Source organism: Amphibalanus amphitrite, unplaced genomic scaffold (genome assembly GCF_019059575.1).
Source record: "Amphibalanus amphitrite isolate SeventyFive unplaced genomic scaffold, NRLGWU_Aamphi_draft 000289F_arrow, whole genome shotgun sequence".
Classification (NCBI taxonomy): domain Eukaryota; kingdom Metazoa; phylum Arthropoda; class Thecostraca; order Balanomorpha; family Balanidae; genus Amphibalanus; species Amphibalanus amphitrite.
In genome coordinates this window covers 302,434-320,536 of record NW_024881784.1, presented here as the reverse complement: position 1 = coordinate 320,536, position 18,103 = coordinate 302,434, and the positions used below count along the sequence as shown (strand labels likewise).

Sequence of the window (18,103 nt, the reverse complement as noted above, 5' to 3'; positions counted from 1 at the left end):
AAAATAAAATACATCACGAATAAAGATGACAACCAAACCGGACCAGGACACTTATGACAAACATGAACGCTAAAGTGGCAACACAAATGAAAGAGAGAAGATGAATCTGCCCTTCGCCATCGTCAACCTAAAAAAAACTTCAGATATACAACAGACTTCTGTGCATTAAAAGAACATGAATATACTCGCTTTGTCGTCGACACATAATGGGAACATCCTGCCGGCCCAGCCAAACAGCGCGCCCGCCTTCGAGTGGAAAATGGCAGCGGCCGCAGAAGTGGCCAACAGATACATTGTTCGTCACGCCACCTGCAAGCACTGAAACGTACCAGCTATTTAATCGTGAAATGGAGCTAGCCATCCAAAAATGTTGCACTACACCAGCACTACCGCACGGTTAGCAGATAGGTACGGACCGCAGGTCCTGGTCTCTGTCTCTTTCGAGTACGGTCTCCGGACCGGTCACCAGCGCCACCATCTCCGCGCGGTAGCTATAGCACATCTCTCCGGCCGGGACCCGCAGTTCCTCGACCTCTTCGTCCAGCCAGACCAGCACGGCTCCCGCCCAGCGCCTGAAGACTCCGCCCTCCACAGATCCGTCCGTCCAAAGCCGGACAGCACACAGGGGCAGGAACGCGAGGTGCAGCGTAGCCGCGCTTTCCCTTTCCGCCGCCGTGGCCCCAGCCCGGATCGGGCACACGTCCAACCGGAAGGTGACGCCAGCCGTCTGTTGCCACGGTGGGATTCTCGCTCTCGCCCAGGCCTGGCGGCCTCGCAATCTCCAGCCTCGGACCGAAGGCAGGCGCGCCGGTGCCGAGGCCTCGGCGGTCGCGCGCAGGGGGTCCCCTGATGGCAGACCCAGCGCCCTCCCCAGCAGCCTGGCAGCCAGCGTCCAGCTTCTCTCCTCCATCGGAGAAAGTCGGGCTTCCGCCATTAGTGCGTGGCACGGTGTTGAGCGCGGACACAGGTGATGATGCGGCCGCCTCCCGCAGTCCTCGCTCCAGGAGATTCACGTGCGAGGGGGCGGCCGCCGGCAGCCACGCGACGGCAGCGTGTTCGAGCGCCCCTCGGACGTAACCGATCGACCACCGTACTAAGGGCACCCTCGTCCAGGCCCCAGCTATTCAACCAGGTCGACGGCGCCGTAGCCGTCAGAACCTGGTGATCACTCGAGCCACGCCACAGAGCTCACGCCTAAAAGCGGTTGGCTCTCCGGTCCTCGGCATCCGGCATCCGCAGTGATTTGGCGTAGCCAGGACACGTGAGATGCTGGCCTCAGTCATAACCGGAAAGCCTGTAAAAAAAAACAATATGTGATTGACAAATGGAAATATATTGTATGCATAGAGTTGAGAAATCATGACGCACACTGTATTGTGACAGTAGATAGTTTAGTGTGATTGGCAGAGGAGGGACTTATTGTAATAAAACAATAAACAATTGAGGCATTGATTTGATTTTGTAGGTAGCTACCTACCCTTCTCATATGAATCTGGATGATTTGTACCATTAAGGAAAAAAACATAGGCCTAGGATCGGGGAGGGGTGTCCCCACTTTTCAGCTATGCTAATTTTTAAAGTAAAATATTTATTTTTCATTTAAATTCAAAACTAAGAGCAAGAAATTGTTCGGCAAGGTGAGATAAGCACGAAACTGCAAAGAATTTGTTCATAGGGGTATTGGGGTTCCCACAAAGTGACATTGAAGTTCTCTGCCCCCCTCCCCCACCACACTTTACGTGAGGTTCCTGCGCCCATGGAAAAAAAAACACATTGCATTATGTGCATCAACACTTAACCCTTGCACTTAGAGAGGGCCACAAAGCCCACTATAAAGCCCACAAGACACACCACCTGAAATCAAAGCATGACAAATGATAGCATGTAGGCACCTGACCTACTCAGTGGCGGATCCAGGGGGGGCAAAATGGGCATTTGCCCCCCCCCCAACGGCATAATTTTAACATTACGCCTATGGACGATGCATGGAAATAATCGATAAATTGTTATGGTTTGCCCCCCCCCCAAAAAAAAACTCTGAGCTGGATCCGCCTCTGGACCTACTATAACCTACTGAACCAAACATACCCCATATATCAATATGTATGTGTAGATAAAGTACGAATGGTAGGTTGATACCAAGGCTGTTTAGTAGGTTGTAGGCATGCTGAAAGGATGAAATATGGGTATTTGTTCAAAAAATATCTGATCTACGGTTCATATGAATATGCAACATGGGGTCCAGACTGGAAAAAATACACGTTAAGCCGAATATGTCCGGCGTAGTGGCGGAATTGCGCCGAAAATTTAAGCGCACGTCCGGCGTAACTTCGCATGCCCCGAATTCAGCGCATGGCGGCGGACGAATTTTTCGGTGTAGGGCGGTCGCATAATTTTTTGGCGAAAGACAGTCACCAAATTTATGCGGTACGCTGGTCAATCTAGCAGCAGATTCGCCCCGTGGGCAGCCCTGGAGAGGTTGCGGGACGAGACGTCCCCGCCCCGGGCGTCGCGTGCTCGAACTGGCGAGCCGCCCTGAGTCTACTCAGCGGAGGAACGGCCGCCCAGGTGAGGCCTCAACCTTCGGCGTAGAGATAGGCATGGAAAACCTTGTTGAACGTCGCCAAGCGTCGTTAAGCAATAGCAGTGGGTTCCTGCCCACTGCAGTATCGAGGGGAATGAGAGCGTGGACGATCTGGCAAAACTGGCGGCCGCCCTGCCCTCAAACGCCCGATCGCTGACCAGGGCGGTTCATTGTGCGGCCTCGCATCAGTGGCGCGACAACTGCTCAGAATCACTATTCAAGCCACTCCTCGGGAGCACGCCGCCGCTCCCTCTCCCCGGAGACGACCGAGAGGATGCCATTTCGGTACACCAGATCAGGGCACTAAAGAGTCGGGTACTCCAAAGTTTTTCCTAGTATATACTAGAATTATACTATATCATCTAGAAATACAACTAGAACTGGGAGCTTTTTACTACATACCGAAAATTATCCTAGGATATGGCTGCGCTGAAGCGCGGCGCATCTGGCGCTCGTGTTTCAATACATTGCGCTTCATATTTATACACAAGGCGGCTTATGGTTTCACGGACATGCCTAAGAGCTGGACTTTTTGCACGCGTTCCCCGCCAGGGGGCGCCACTGAGGAAGCACCCTCTGACGTCACGATAAAACTGCGCGCACTGTGCGCACGGTTCTGTAAGCAAGTAATATAGTGGTGGTTTAATGGTGGAAATTGGAATAAGTATTTGAACGTTGTAAATTTTCAAGCCGTTTTTGTGAAAGTAAGTAGCAAATGCATTTCAAAAGTATTTATTTAAAGTGTGAAATGAGAATAATTAGAAGGACATGGATATTTTTGTTCCAATAGCCTATTATGTGAGAAATGATCGGTACTAACGGGTACTTCTAAGAAGTAGTGAAGAAGTACCAAACAGCCTGCTCGGCTACGATCGTCAGCTGTCCTTTGGAGCTGGACTTCAACGCTGTAAAACAAAATATGTGCTGAATTAATTTTTAGTTTCACCAAAATATAAGCAATTTATCATTTCTTTTTCACTTTTGTAATTATTGTTGAGTGAAGAGACATGTTGCTAGTTCTGACAATATAAATTATTAATAAAAAAAACGAAATGCGACGGTAAGTATCTGCTACTAAATTATCACTGTAACCAAATACATGGAGAATCTTGCTACCATTGCTTATAAAACGTGCTTATCAATACACAAATGTTTTATTTTAGACAAGAAGGATTTATTTGCCTGAAGTCTTGCGTCATGTGCTACTGCTTTGATTCCAAAGACGCTCTCCGGGTCGGGGTAATTTAGTTCTTCATCGATCGATAAGAGATTTTGATTCCATTGATATCCAAATTGATAAGCTCGGCACCATGGAGTAAGGGCGTCCCCACAGGGGTGACGCAGGAAATATGAATGGCGTTTACACCGACAGTAGTTTCCCACAGCCGGCAATGGGAATCTCCTGTCGGTGTAAACGCCACTATAGTCCCATCCAACTCAAACACTGGGGAATATCCCCGCACTTTTGAGGACGGAAATCTATGGACCTGCTCGAAAAATAGTGGATAAGATACGGCGAGCTTTCAGTTTTATGGTTGGGTCTCCCTTCCGAGGCACATATTTACGGGGGATATTGGGTCATATTCCCCCGGCGTCCTGATGATCGGCGCCCAGCTCAACGTCGAAGGCGCACTGATACGCGGCACTGCTATGAGCTATCTGTGAAGGTGCCCAGGTTGCTGCCGCTCGAATTTTGGTCGCCTACTTAACAAAACCTCCGTTGGTGCCATCTCAGTTTCCTCGAGATCAGGCAACCTTCACACGCCGTTGGCTACCTTGGCTGGCCGGCGACTCGTTCCCCTCGTGGCGACGCTCTTGACATCCAGTCAAAAGTTGGAGTGGCTGGCGCCCCCAGTGGGGGCCGGGGAAGGGGCAGTGGGCCTCCACGTTGCTCTCTTCCCGAGCCTATGGTGACTTGGCTCAACTCTCCTCAATAGAATCTGGATTCTGCACGCTGTATTAACATGGGCGTAGACACCACTACGGACAATACGGGCAGTGGGTGTGACAATCAGTAGTGCCATTCATATAGAGGGTGTCATATATGAGCGGAGAGGCAACAGTACAGCTGAGCGGAGAGACAACATTAAAACAACAGTACAGCTGGCGTTGCATGGAGCTGCAGGCAACCGGACAGCGGAGGCTTGCGAAAAATAAACAATTCGTCACTTCAACGTATAAACAATAGTATAAAAAGCAACATAAACACATATTCTCATGGTCGAACCCATGCACTAGCGGCTCACGGCGGGCACAGGCACGCAGTGCGGTAGCGGTACCGGATCACACGTCATGGGCGTTGTCTCAGCATAGGTTGTTATGAGCGGAGAGGCAACAGTACAGCTGAGCGGAGAGACAACATTAAAACAACAGTACAGCTGGCGTTGCATGGAGCTGCAGGCAACCGGACAGCGGAGGCTTGCGAAAAATAAACAATTCGTCACTTCAACGTATAAACAATAGTAAAAGCAACATAAACACATATTCTCATGGTCGAACCCATGCACTAGCGGCTCACGGCGGGCACAGGCACGCAGTGCGGTAGCGGTACCGGATCACACGTCATGGGCGTTGTCTCAGCAATCAGCATAAGTTGCTATGAGCGGAGAGGCAACAGTACAGCTGAGCGGAGAGACAACATTAAAACAACAGTACAGCTGGCGTTGCATGGAGCTGCAGGCAACCGGACAGCGGAAGCTTGCGAAAAATAAACAATTCGTCACTTCAACGTACAAACAATAGTAAAAGCAACATAAACACATATTCTCATGGTCGAACCCATGCACTAGCGGCTCACGGCGGGCACAGGCACGCAGTGCGGTAGCGGTACCGGATCACACGTCATGGGCGTTGTCTCAGCATAGGTTGTTCGCAATCTAGTTGAAGCCTAAGAAGACGGCCAGTGGGGTCTCACTGCTGCTGAGGCGACCTCGGAGACGATGCGTCGCCCCTCCTGTCGGCGACCTGCGGTGAGCAGGACTCCAGATAGCTGTCTGGCACGTTGCCGACACTGCCAGACGCTGTCAGCAGGCCTCACTGCTGCAAGTGATGTGCAGATGGATGCCAGGTGACTTCGTCTGCAGGCGATTCCGGAGACTGCGGCCTCACCAGGCAGTACCACCTGCATCGCCATGTCGGTGTTTCTAGAAATGGAAAAATAACAGCATCGGTGAAGGACAAGCAATACAATGCATTCTGTTTTCCTCTCTTGCAGGTATACGTAATCCACAATTATCATTGTTCCTATTTCATTCAACTGAACCTGAAAATTCCATATTGGCACATTGTTTGAATAAATTTGTGTAGTTGGGAACAGGGGCGACGCCACGGTGCGACGACTGGAGGGGACATTGACCAATTTGGAGGGGACGAGGACCATTTCAAGTCGATTCTTTCCATGCAACGCCATAGGCGTAATGTTGAAATTTTAAAAAGTGGAGGGGACGAGATCCCCTCCGTCCCCCCCCCCCCTGTTGCGACGCCCTTGGTTGGGAGGCAGATTGTTTGAAATACATGTTTGGTTGAACAGTGCGGAAAATATTTCATTGATCACTATAGCTGCAACAAAAATACTGAGACAGAAAACATTTGCGCTTACCTGGCTCCTTAGTCAGTCCCGCACAATGGAAGTGGTACCATTTATCGCAGCCGTCGCATCCGACCATTGGTGCTGCACTGATGCTGCTGCACTCCCCACATTCCCAGTACCTTAGGAGCGTCTTGGCTGTGAAAAGATTACATGAGTCATGGCGCATACATGAATAGTAAGATGTTTTATATGTTTAACATCGCATAGCAAAGACACAACAGCTGGGAGTCAAGTGTAAGCCAAAGTGTAAGCCCTGCCATGTTTTGCAGACTAGATTTTAAGCAAGAAAAGCTTTGCTAAAAATGACGCTTGACGAAGCCTCATCCTACTGGGCTGTCTGACATGTCTCCCTGTAAAAAGCATGTGGCCCTTATATTGTATATATGATGAATATGTGAATAATGCAGAGAAAACACAGCATAAATTATACCCAACGTTTCATCTTAATCGACTTTGTCAAGGGTGTTTGAACAGCTTGAGATGAGTAAAGTGTAAGGGTACCTAGGTACATCTGAAAATAAACTGAATCTGCGTTCAATAAACATTGATTTTGATAATACATTTCACGAATCAACTGCTAATAACAATCATACTAAAATAGCACGACAGATAACTAACAATCGCATGAAGAACTTCTTGATATTCGCCTTGACATTGTCGTCCGAACGAATGTTGTCTTAAGTTACACATTTGTCTTTTCTGCGCAGCATTTGTGTTTGCCATTTACCGCACCAATGTTCGCCAGCGGTGGTGACTTTTCCTTACCTGCTCACGAAACGTCACACAGGACATGACGTCTTCGGGTGACGTCATGTCCTGTGTGACGTTTCGTGAGCAGGTAAGGAAAAGTCACCACCGCTGGCGAACATTGGTGCGGTAAATGGCAAACACAAATGCTGCGCAGAAAAGACAAATGTGTAACTTAAGACAACATTCGTGGACATGCCTAAGAGCTGGACTTTTTGCACGCGTTCCCCGCCAGGGGGCGCCACTGAGGAAGCACCCTCTGACGTCACGATAAAACTGCGCGCACTGTGCGCACGGTTCTGTAAGCAAGTAATATAGTGGTGGTTTAATGGTGGAAATTGGAATAAGTATTTGAACGTTGTAAATTTTCAAGCCGTTTTTGTGAAAGTAAGTAGCAAATGCATTTCAAAAGTATTTATTTAAAGTGTGAAATGAGAATAATTAGAAGGACATGGATATTTTTGTTCCAATAGCCTATTATGTGAGAAATGATCGGTACTAACGGGTACTTCTAAGAAGTAGTGAAGAAGTACCAAACAGCCTGCTCGGCTACGATCGTCAGCTGTCCTTTGGAGCTGGACTTCAACGCTGTAAAACAAAATATGTGCTGAATTAATTTTTAGTTTCACCAAAATATAAGCAATTTATCATTTCTTTTTCACTTTTGTAATTATTGTTGAGTGAAGAGACATGTTGCTAGTTCTGACAATATAAATTATTAATAAAAAAAACGAAATGCGACGGTAAGTATCTGCTACTAAATTATCACTGTAACCAAATACATGGAGAATCTTGCTACCATTGCTTATAAAACGTGCTTATCAATACACAAATGTTTTATTTTAGACAAGAAGGATTTATTTGCCTGAAGTCTTGCGTCATGTGCTACTGCTTTGATTCCAAAGACGCTCTCCGGGTCGGGGTAATTTAGTTCTTCATCGATCGATAAGAGATTTTGATTCCATTGATATCCAAATTGATAAGCTCGGCACCATGGAGTAAGGGCGTCCCCACAGGGGTGACGCAGGAAATATGAATGGCGTTTACACCGACAGTAGTTTCCCACAGCCGGCAATGGGAATCTCCTGTCGGTGTAAACGCCACTATAGTCCCATCCAACTCAAACACTGGGGAATATCCCCGCACTTTTGAGGACGGAAATCTATGGACCTGCTCGAAAAATAGTGGATAAGATACGGCGAGCTTTCAGTTTTATGGTTGGGTCTCCCTTCCGAGGCACATATTTACGGGGGATATTGGGTCATATTCCCCCGGCGTCCTGATGATCGGCGCCCAGCTCAACGTCGAAGGCGCACTGATACGCGGCACTGCTATGAGCTATCTGTGAAGGTGCCCAGGTTGCTGCCGCTCGAATTTTGGTCGCCTACTTAACAAAACCTCCGTTGGTGCCATCTCAGTTTCCTCGAGATCAGGCAACCTTCACACGCCGTTGGCTACCTTGGCTGGCCGGAGACTCGTTCCCCTCGTGGCGACGCTCTTGACATCCAGTCAAAAGTTGGAGTGGCTGGCGCCCCCAGTGGGGGCCGGGGAAGGGGCAGTGGGCCTCCACGTTGCTCTCTTCCCGAGCCTATGGTGACTTGGCTCAACTCTCCTCAATAGAATCTGGATTCTGCACGCTGTATTAACATGGGCGTAGACACCACTACGGACAATACGGGCAGTGGGTGTGACAATCAGTAGTGCCATTCATATAGAGGGTGTCATATATGAGCGGAGAGGCAACAGTACAGCTGAGCGGAGAGACAACATTAAAACAACAGTACAGCTGGCGTTGCATGGAGCTGCAGGCAACCGGACAGCGGAGGCTTGCGAAAAATAAACAATTCGTCACTTCAACGTATAAACAATAGTATAAAAAGCAACATAAACACATATTCTCATGGTCGAACCCATGCACTAGCGGCTCACGGCGGGCACAGGCACGCAGTGCGGTAGCGGTACCGGATCACACGTCATGGGCGTTGTCTCAGCATAGGTTGTTATGAGCGGAGAGGCAACAGTACAGCTGAGCGGAGAGACAACATTAAAACAACAGTACAGCTGGCGTTGCATGGAGCTGCAGGCAACCGGACAGCGGAGGCTTGCGAAAAATAAACAATTCGTCACTTCAACGTATAAACAATAGTAAAAGCAACATAAACACATATTCTCATGGTCGAACCCATGCACTAGCGGCTCACGGCGGGCACAGGCACGCAGTGCGGTAGCGGTACCGGATCACACGTCATGGGCGTTGTCTCAGCAATCAGCATAAGTTGCTATGAGCGGAGAGGCAACAGTACAGCTGAGCGGAGAGACAACATTAAAACAACAGTACAGCTGGCGTTGCATGGAGCTGCAGGCAACCGGACAGCGGAAGCTTGCGAAAAATAAACAATTCGTCACTTCAACGTACAAACAATAGTAAAAGCAACATAAACACATATTCTCATGGTCGAACCCATGCACTAGCGGCTCACGGCGGGCACAGGCACGCAGTGCGGTAGCGGTACCGGATCACACGTCATGGGCGTTGTCTCAGCATAGGTTGTTCGCAATCTAGTTGAAGCCTAAGAAGACGGCCAGTGGGGTCTCACTGCTGCTGAGGCGACCTCGGAGACGATGCGTCGCCCCTCCTGTCGGCGACCTGCGGTGAGCAGGACTCCAGATAGCTGTCTGGCACGTTGCCGACACTGCCAGACGCTGTCAGCAGGCCTCACTGCTGCAAGTGATGTGCAGATGGATGCCAGGTGACTTCGTCTGCAGGCGATTCCGGAGACTGCGGCCTCACCAGGCAGTACCACCTGCATCGCCATGTCGGTGTTTCTAGAAATGGAAAAATAACAGCATCGGTGAAGGACAAGCAATACAATGCATTCTGTTTTCCTCTCTTGCAGGTATACGTAATCCACAATTATCATTGTTCCTATTTCATTCAACTGAACCTGAAAATTCCATATTGGCACATTGTTTGAATAAATTTGTGTAGTTGGGAACAGGGGCGACGCCACGGTGCGACGACTGGAGGGGACATTGACCAATTTGGAGGGGACGAGGACCATTTCAAGTCGATTCTTTCCATGCAACGCCATAGGCGTAATGTTGAAATTTTAAAAAGTGGAGGGGACGAGATCCCCTCCGTCCCCCCCCCCCCCTGTTGCGACGCCCTTGGTTGGGAGGCAGATTGTTTGAAATACATGTTTGGTTGAACAGTGCGGAAAATATTTCATTGATCACTATAGCTGCAACAAAAATACTGAGACAGAAAACATTTGCGCTTACCTGGCTCCTTAGTCAGTCCCGCACAATGGAAGTGGTACCATTTATCGCAGCCGTCGCATCCGACCATTGGTGCTGCACTGATGCTGCTGCACTCCCCACATTCCCAGTACCTTAGGAGCGTCTTGGCTGTGAAAAGATTACATGAGTCATGGCGCATACATGAATAGTAAGATGTTTTATATGTTTAACATCGCATAGCAAAGACACAACAGCTGGGAGTCAAGTGTAAGCCAAAGTGTAAGCCCTGCCATGTTTTGCAGACTAGATTTTAAGCAAGAAAAGCTTTGCTAAAAATGACGCTTGACGAAGCCTCATCCTACTGGGCTGTCTGACATGTCTCCCTGTAAAAAGCATGTGGCCCTTATATTGTATATATGATGAATATGTGAATAATGCAGAGAAAACACAGCATAAATTATACCCAACGTTTCATCTTAATCGACTTTGTCAAGGGTGTTTGAACAGCTTGAGATGAGTAAAGTGTAAGGGTACCTAGGTACATCTGAAAATAAACTGAATCTGCGTTCAATAAACATTGATTTTGATAATACATTTCACGAATCAACTGCTAATAACAATCATACTAAAATAGCACGACAGATAACTAACAATCGCATGAAGAACTTCTTGATATTCGCCTTGACATTGTCGTCCGAACGAATGTGGACACGCCTAAGAGCTGGACTTTTTGATGACGTCTTCGGGTGACGTCATGTCCTGTGTGACGTTTCGTGAGCAGGTAAGGAAAAGTCACCACCGCTGGCGAACATTGGTGCGGTAAATGGCAAACACAAATGCTGCGCAGAAAAGACAAATGTGTAACTTAAGACAACATTCGTTCGGACGACAATGTCAAGGCGAATATCAAGAAGTTCTTCATGCGATTGTTAGTTATCTGTCGTGCTATTTTAGTATGATTGTTATTAGCAGTTGATTCGTGAAATGTATTATCAAAATCAATGTTTATTGAACGCAGATTCAGTTTATTTTCAGATGTACCTAGGTACCCTTACACTTTACTCATCTCAAGCTGTTCAAACACCCTTGACAAAGTCGATTAAGATGAAACGTTGGGTATAATTTATGCTGTGTTTTCTCTGCATTATTCACATATTCATCATATATACAATATAAGGGCCACATGCTTTTTACAGGGAGACATGTCAGACAGCCCAGTAGGATGAGGCTTCGTCAAGCGTCATTTTTAGCAAAGCTTTTCTTGCTTAAAATCTAGTCTGCAAAACATGGCAGGGCTTACACTTTGGCTTACACTTGACTCCCAGCTGTTGTGTCTTTGCTATGCGATGTTAAACATATAAAACATCTTACTATTCATGTATGCGCCATGACTCATGTAATCTTTTCACAGCCAAGACGCTCCTAAGGTACTGGGAATGTGGGGAGTGCAGCAGCATCAGTGCAGCACCAATGGTCGGATGCGACGGCTGCGATAAATGGTACCACTTCCATTGTGCGGGACTGACTAAGGAGCCAGGTAAGCGCAAATGTTTTCTGTCTCAGTATTTTTGTTGCAGCTATAGTGATCAATGAAATATTTTCCGCACTGTTCAACCAAACATGTATTTCAAACAATCTGCCTCCCAACCAAGGGCGTCGCAACAGGGGGGGGGGACGGAGGGGATCTCGTCCCCTCCACTTTTTAAAATTTCAACATTACGCCTATGGCGTTGCATGGAAAGAATCGACTTGAAATGGTCCTCGTCCCCTCCAAATTGGTCAATGTCCCCTCCAGTCGTCGCACCGTGGCGTCGCCCCTGTTCCCAACTACACAAATTTATTCAAACAATGTGCCAATATGGAATTTTCAGGTTCAGTTGAATGAAATAGGAACAATGATAATTGTGGATTACGTATACCTGCAAGAGAGGAAAACAGAATGCATTGTATTGCTTGTCCTTCACCGATGCTGTTATTTTTCCATTTCTAGAAACACCGACATGGCGATGCAGGTGGTACTGCCTGGTGAGGCCGCAGTCTCCGGAATCGCCTGCAGACGAAGTCACCTGGCATCCATCTGCACATCACTTGCAGCAGTGAGGCCTGCTGACAGCGTCTGGCAGTGTCGGCAACGTGCCAGACAGCTATCTGGAGTCCTGCTCACCGCAGGTCGCCGACAGGAGGGGCGACGCATCGTCTCCGAGGTCGCCTCAGCAGCAGTGAGACCCCACTGGCCGTCTTCTTAGGCTTCAACTAGATTGCGAACAACCTATGCTGAGACAACGCCCATGACGTGTGATCCGGTACCGCTACCGCACTGCGTGCCTGTGCCCGCCGTGAGCCGCTAGTGCATGGGTTCGACCATGAGAATATGTGTTTATGTTGCTTTTACTATTGTTTGTACGTTGAAGTGACGAATTGTTTATTTTTCGCAAGCTTCCGCTGTCCGGTTGCCTGCAGCTCCATGCAACGCCAGCTGTACTGTTGTTTTAATGTTGTCTCTCCGCTCAGCTGTACTGTTGCCTCTCCGCTCATAGCAACTTATGCTGATTGCTGAGACAACGCCCATGACGTGTGATCCGGTACCGCTACCGCACTGCGTGCCTGTGCCCGCCGTGAGCCGCTAGTGCATGGGTTCGACCATGAGAATATGTGTTTATGTTGCTTTTACTATTGTTTATACGTTGAAGTGACGAATTGTTTATTTTTCGCAAGCCTCCGCTGTCCGGTTGCCTGCAGCTCCATGCAACGCCAGCTGTACTGTTGTTTTAATGTTGTCTCTCCGCTCAGCTGTACTGTTGCCTCTCCGCTCATAACAACCTATGCTGAGACAACGCCCATGACGTGTGATCCGGTACCGCTACCGCACTGCGTGCCTGTGCCCGCCGTGAGCCGCTAGTGCATGGGTTCGACCATGAGAATATGTGTTTATGTTGCTTTTTATACTATTGTTTATACGTTGAAGTGACGAATTGTTTATTTTTCGCAAGCCTCCGCTGTCCGGTTGCCTGCAGCTCCATGCAACGCCAGCTGTACTGTTGTTTTAATGTTGTCTCTCCGCTCAGCTGTACTGTTGCCTCTCCGCTCATATATGACACCCTCTATATGAATGGCACTACTGATTGTCACACCCACTGCCCGTATTGTCCGTAGTGGTGTCTACGCCCATGTTAATACAGCGTGCAGAATCCAGATTCTATTGAGGAGAGTTGAGCCAAGTCACCATAGGCTCGGGAAGAGAGCAACGTGGAGGCCCACTGCCCCTTCCCCGGCCCCCACTGGGGGCGCCAGCCACTCCAACTTTTGACTGGATGTCAAGAGCGTCGCCACGAGGGGAACGAGTCGCCGGCCAGCCAAGGTAGCCAACGGCGTGTGAAGGTTGCCTGATCTCGAGGAAACTGAGATGGCACCAACGGAGGTTTTGTTAAGTAGGCGACCAAAATTCGAGCGGCAGCAACCTGGGCACCTTCACAGATAGCTCATAGCAGTGCCGCGTATCAGTGCGCCTTCGACGTTGAGCTGGGCGCCGATCATCAGGACGCCGGGGGAATATGACCCAATATCCCCCGTAAATATGTGCCTCGGAAGGGAGACCCAACCATAAAACTGAAAGCTCGCCGTATCTTATCCACTATTTTTCGAGCAGGTCCATAGATTTCCGTCCTCAAAAGTGCGGGGATATTCCCCAGTGTTTGAGTTGGATGGGACTATAGTGGCGTTTACACCGACAGGAGATTCCCATTGCCGGCTGTGGGAAACTACTGTCGGTGTAAACGCCATTCATATTTCCTGCGTCACCCCTGTGGGGACGCCCTTACTCCATGGTGCCGAGCTTATCAATTTGGATATCAATGGAATCAAAATCTCTTATCGATCGATGAAGAACTAAATTACCCCGACCCGGAGAGCGTCTTTGGAATCAAAGCAGTAGCACATGACGCAAGACTTCAGGCAAATAAATCCTTCTTGTCTAAAATAAAACATTTGTGTATTGATAAGCACGTTTTATAAGCAATGGTAGCAAGATTCTCCATGTATTTGGTTACAGTGATAATTTAGTAGCAGATACTTACCGTCGCATTTCGTTTTTTTTATTAATAATTTATATTGTCAGAACTAGCAACATGTCTCTTCACTCAACAATAATTACAAAAGTGAAAAAGAAATGATAAATTGCTTATATTTTGGTGAAACTAAAAATTAATTCAGCACATATTTTGTTTTACAGCGTTGAAGTCCAGCTCCAAAGGACAGCTGACGATCGTAGCCGAGCAGGCTGTTTGGTACTTCTTCACTACTTCTTAGAAGTACCCGTTAGTACCGATCATTTCTCACATAATAGGCTATTGGAACAAAAATATCCATGTCCTTCTAATTATTCTCATTTCACACTTTAAATAAATACTTTTGAAATGCATTTGCTACTTACTTTCACAAAAACGGCTTGAAAATTTACAACGTTCAAATACTTATTCCAATTTCCACCATTAAACCACCACTATATTACTTGCTTACAGAACCGTGCGCACAGTGCGCGCAGTTTTATCGTGACGTCAGAGGGTGCTTCCTCAGTGGCGCCCCCTGGCGGGGAACGCGTGCAAAAAGTCCAGCTCTTAGGCATGTCCACGAATGTTGTCTTAAGTTACACATTTGTCTTTTCTGCGCAGCATTTGTGTTTGCCATTTACCGCACCAATGTTCGCCAGCGGTGGTGACTTTTCCTTACCTGCTCACGAAACGTCACACAGGACATGACGTCACCCGAAGACGTCATCAAAAAGTCCAGCTCTTAGGCGTGTCCGGTTTCGGACACGCCTAAGAGCTGGACTTTTTGATGACGTCTTCGGGTGACGTCATGTCGTGTGTGACGTTTCGTGAGCAGGTAAGGAAAAGTCACCACCGCTGGCGAACATTTAGTGCGGTAAATGGCAAACACAAATGCTGCGCAGAAAAAACAAATGTGTAACTTCAGACAACATTCGTTCGGACGACAATGTGGGCTCTGGTATTAACTGGATAATTCGCCAGCTGACGCCGTATGGTGGCGCTAGTGGAGCAGCACCATATGACGTCAGCAGAAAACACCGTGAGCAGCTATGAAATGGGAGCGAGCACCACGGAAATATCGAAAGGTGATGGACATGTACTGACGTTGGTCATTCAAGTACCACCAACACCATACAAAAACCATATAATATCATCAAGACTGATTGTGGAATCGATTGCTTTGGGTATTTAAAACACATAAAAAATATTTGTAACCCAATTCTGAAACAGTATAAGGATATTCTTCTTTCTTACTTTTACCTTGTGGAGTACTTTTACTTGCTTTCTAGTGTGCCCATCACTATCTTGAAATCTGGATTGCAGCGCTGTAGGAAAACTTTTTTTTCATTTGTCATTTCTTCCTATTTTGAGCAGTGATAATTTATTTGGTTTTATACATTAAATAATGAAGACGGCTCCTAACTTTTTAGGGATCTGCATTGGCCCAGAGAGCAAAATCAGATATTTTCTAGAAACTTGAGGCCACTATTTTCTTATATGCTAGATAATATACTAATATTGACATGTAAAGAATGATACGGGTGTATAATTCTGCAGAAATATAAATTCAAAGTTTTTAAATTTTTCAAGAACCTTTTTAAAATCTTCCATAATGACTTCTTTCAATACAAGGTGGAAGCAATTTCAGTTAACAATAAAGCAGCACAAGGCAGTACCTTGAGCTGCGATGATCCATAACCAATCGGCACCTGCAATTTGATTGATCTTCGAGATGTAACCTGCCTCTGTTCCCTGACTTTCCCTTTTCGTTGTACCGGGTGAAGTGAATATTCTGTGAATATTCTTCTGACAGTCAGTTTTTAGTCCTACATTATGTTGTCAATCAGATTTAATTGGTTCAAAAACCGTCGTAGTCCGTCTCATTCGCAGTCTACATCTCCACATGCGCACCCATACATGCTCAAAATTTTCACTACGTATGTACTATGTACCCTGCAGCGTATCCTGATGAAAAATGTTTTGTTGAAATCAGAGACACTTCCCAAGGTAGGCCATAGTCCATGGCCATATATTTAAGTCAAAACAGATGAAACAGGTAAACACAATTCCAATCATCAAGTCAACCAGCATCGACAATCTGCACATAAGTTCTAAACCTATTGCAAGACTACTTTGTATTCAAACTTTGTATTGCAGAAGGGTGGAAGCTGCATGGAATTATGCGACAATTTCAGCGTGCATCCACGCTCGAAAGAGCAGGGTTAATTGTAACAATGTCAATACCATAACAATAACGTAATTGTAGGTGTTGTGATTCGGTTGTCTCTTGTCTGTGCTGGCCATTGCGCGGGTGTCCAGCGGCGGAACTCGGCTTCGCCGCCGTGGCGCGCTGGCAGTTGCTTCTTCTTCTTCTTCTTCTGCATCCCACCGCCAACCCGCTCAGGGGGGCGGCGGCGCAGGCGGGTCGAGCGGCGGCTCGGTCCGCCCAACATCCTCGATGAAGGTGACGACCTTCGTCGCCGGGCCGCCGAGGACGTCGACCAGGCGAGGGTCGACACCCCAGCGGCGGCGGCGGGCCGCCTCATAGGCCGGACAATCGGTCAGTAGGTGCGCCGCGCTGTCGGGCTCCCCGCACGCGGGGCATTCGTCGTCGACTTCCGGGCCAATCTTGTGGAGCGTATCACGGGTCAGCGGTGATGTGCCGGTCCTCAGCTGGGACAGCGTCACCGACCCCCAGCGCGCCAGGGAGTCGTGACCAGGCGTGGGGTCCGGGTGCGGGTGGGCAGCGGTTGCCCTCTGTCGCGACAGCTCCCGGACATGGCGCATGACGGCGGCCCGCGCACTCGACAGGTCGATCGGTGCGCTGTCTTGGTCGCCCGCCGTGGCCTCGCCAGCCAGGCGGTCGGCGGTTTCGTTGCCGTCCAGCCCGGCATAGCCTGGCACCCACTGGAGCACCGTCTCGGTGCCGTTCTCGGCGAGGGTGCTCAGCACTCAGCAGCCTCCACACCTCGGCGGCCAGGGCCATGGTCTAGTTAGCTGGGCCGCGGCCGAGTAGTTGGAGCCCAGACCTTGAGTCGGTGAGGTGAGGAGGCGGACCGACTTGGTCGATGCCAACTCCCCGTCCTCCAGGCCGGCCACAGCCGCGAACGCCTCGCGCATGGCGGTCAGTTCTGCTCTTAGGCTGGAGCAGACCGCCCCTGCAGGAGCGCGCACGGTCTCTTCTCTGTTGAGGTGGTGGAACTGGATCAGCGCCTGCGCCGCCCTGTTCCGTCCGCCGCGAGCCGAGCCGTCCGACCAGATAGTGACGTCCGGGTGCGGGAGCTCTGCAATGGCTCGCAGGGCAGCTTCCCTGCAGACTGCAGGCGGGTCCGACCGGCGGGTGGCCATGGGCAGGTCCACCCTGAAGGTGATGCCGCCGCGGTGGCCCAGCCATGGCGGGTCGCAGCTGTAGAATGCTGAACCTGTAACACAATAGAATTGCAATTGTAACAAAGACCTGCATGGTCAGCACACATCTGCAGTGACTGTCATCCCAAGTTGGTATGAATTGGCACAAAGTTGGGTCATGGTAGCAGACGTAGCACAAGCTGTTGTGATATGCCATACCGTAGGACTAGGTCGTAGGTTGTAAATTTTAGGTTTAAGGCTGTAGGTTGTAGGTCAGGTTAGGTAAGGTTTGGTTAGAAAGACCCATTCTCGTGCATCGGGCAGCTTGTGCTACATCTACCTTACCAATACCCAATTTGAATTCCCAAAATTGATGGCAAACAGGCTTTTTGTATAACAAGTGTGGTTAATTGTTCTAATCCCCGCTGCAATGTGAGGGTAACTGCTTTTCTACAATCACAATATTTGAATTCATATAGGTAGGTGTTTACATGTTCAGAAAATGATACAAAATATGACACAATTATAGCTGCAACTGGATAGTGGATA

At 48.5% G+C, this 18,103-nt stretch overlaps 1 protein-coding gene across 1 annotated transcript in view; it reads left to right on the top strand.

Moving 5' to 3' along the window:
* LOC122387542 (unconventional myosin-XIX-like) overlaps window positions 1-18,103 on the top strand; it is a 38,171-nt gene that overhangs the window by 925 nt on the left and 19,143 nt on the right. The window lies entirely within an intron of this gene.